Source organism: Penaeus vannamei, chromosome 1 (assembly GCF_042767895.1).
Source record: "Penaeus vannamei isolate JL-2024 chromosome 1, ASM4276789v1, whole genome shotgun sequence".
NCBI classification, from domain to species: Eukaryota; Metazoa; Arthropoda; class Malacostraca; order Decapoda; family Penaeidae; genus Penaeus; species Penaeus vannamei.
The window spans coordinates 46,120,782-46,123,281 of record NC_091549.1 but is presented as its reverse complement, the minus strand read 5'-3'; positions in this window follow the sequence as shown (position 1 = coordinate 46,123,281).

Sequence of the window (2,500 nt, the reverse complement as noted above, 5' to 3'; positions counted from 1 at the left end):
TGAAGACAGCAATGAACGTCATAGATCTCCTAAACGCTAATTAGACGCTTAAAAGGACTGTGATGAAAGCGAACCGTCTAAGGAACAACATGAATCTGTAGACCCTTAGATAAATGAACCAATATTTGTAAAACACGCCTCTTTTGTTTCAAATTTTATAATATTGTGTTACATGAGGATGAAGTCCTAGGGGCGCGAAGCGCCCGCGAGTGAAGCGAGGAAGCACCGCAGGGCAAGCATCCTGCTTATATATATATATATATATATATATATATATATATATATATATATATATATATATATATATATATATATATATATATATATATATATGATCGTCTTTCTGCTCGATCCTGTCTCCTGTACTTCGTCCAGAAGACTTTAGGATCTTTTTTCTTGAATTTCCTTGGCTAGCTCTCTTTGATGTGTAGGTTTTGTACTTTATTTATTTATTTTTTTTTTACTGAATGTGTGTTTGAGTGTGTGGCTATGAGTATGATGCTAGAGTCGTGTTGTCTGTATTTGATGCATAGTTCTTGTCTTCGTCTGTATGTCCATGTCATTGCGGTTGTAAGGCGTGAGAGTAGTGTGGTGTGTTGGCATGGTATTACTTGGATATGTTGCACTAGTCATGTTGTACGAGTTCAAAGTTTTGTTTGAGCTTTTCGATCATGTCTAGCTGGATGAAGATGTTTCCTGTATACAGGTGTTGCGTGATCTGTTCGTGAATGTGGGTATGGAATGTCGTGTTTGTATATATCCATTTTATTGTTCCGTATTGTATCTAGTGTGCCAGTTGTTGTCTGTTAAGATGTCTGTAGCGTGAGGGCTCCACAGCAAAGAGGTGGATGCCATATGTTTTTGGGTTCAGGTCATAACCGTCCCGATGGCGGAGGGACTTATCACTGACCTCTGAGTCAGTAAGATCGTCTGTGTGTTTGCAGTATATTTGTGCTGATTGATGGTTGTTGTGTTTTTGTTGGTTGCTGTGGTGACTGGCTGTGTTTGTTTTGGTTGTGTGTGGTCGAATAGGTGATTGTGTTGGTGTGGGGGATGGTGTTGGTATTGGTTTCTTCTGTGGCGTGGAAAAGTGTTCAGTCTCTGGCTCGTACTGTTGGCTGAGATATGGTTGTGGAGGGTGGATTTGGAGTGAAGCTGTGGACTGTGTGGTTTCTGTGGTGGTGTTTAATATAATTGGTGAGAGAACATTGGAGATTGAGTTCTGGTAGGTAGGTCTTTTGAAGCACCTTTTTGGCGTGGTGTTTAAAGGCAAGACTAATGTTGGTTTTAAAATATAATACTTTCTACAGTAAAATTGTACTTATGATATAATAATCTTCCTAGTATTATACCATTTTTTTAAAATCATCTATCCCTCTCTAGCTGGGATGAAAAATCAATGCAGTGCTGCACCTCTGAGGTATTTTCATCTCACTTCCCTTCACAGCTGGGAAAGCATCTGTAATGGGATCCCTGGACACAATAGACTAGCGTGACCGCCCCATAAGGACTAAAAGCTAAGTCGAGTCGACACCAGCTAACACATGTTGTTCGAGTCAGCATTAGTCGTCACAGGATGGGCTTCCTCTATATTCCTCGCCCAGGCTATGCCTATGAAGAGAGCCCAGCCTGTGCCGACTAATGTTGACGTGATTGAGTGTGTCAACTGGTGCTGACTCGACTGAGCTTATTTACCCACAGTGGTTTCCAACCACAACAGTAACCTCCAGGAGACAAGTACAACTGAGGCACGAATATGAGCCTCGGATAAGAGGCTAACGCGTTGCCACTGTATTATCCCAAAGGCTGCGAGGCTTATATTTGCATATCTGACATGCTCATCCTTACTTTTGGTGTGCACGCTTGCTCAGGTTGCGTCATAATCTTGGCAGTAAATGTTATACAAAGCAATATTCTCTATTGCCTTAATTTATATTTAACTTTATACCCTCCCATTTCCTACTAATTATAAATAAATAATCATTAAGATATAAACGTACGTGAGAGGGTATTGAGACCCTTACACCCCCATACTACTAGTATCTTTCCGTGATTTTACTTGGACCTAAATTAATGGCAGGGCCTGTGCTAGGAATTGCGGTACCCAGTTAGAAAACTGATGGTGGGGCTCCTATTCTACATACTAAAATTTATGTTTATATTTCATATGAAAAACATACAAACCAACAAACAAAAATGAACAAATATTAAATGCTTGGTATCATAATTTTTTTTAAAAGGCAATATGAAAACATCTTAATCTTCATAATTTCCCTCTCTTACCCTTCAGTTTAATAAATAATTTCAATCTCAATCTATTCACTGATGCCACCGGACCTGTCACCTATGACGAATTGTGTCACTGTATCCAAGGACCATTGAAATAAAGAAATTAACATTATCATTTCCTAGCAACAAAGCATTATGGCGTGTTGTTGCATTTTCTCAACTACACACACACACACACACACACACATGTATATACTCCTGATAAATCCAC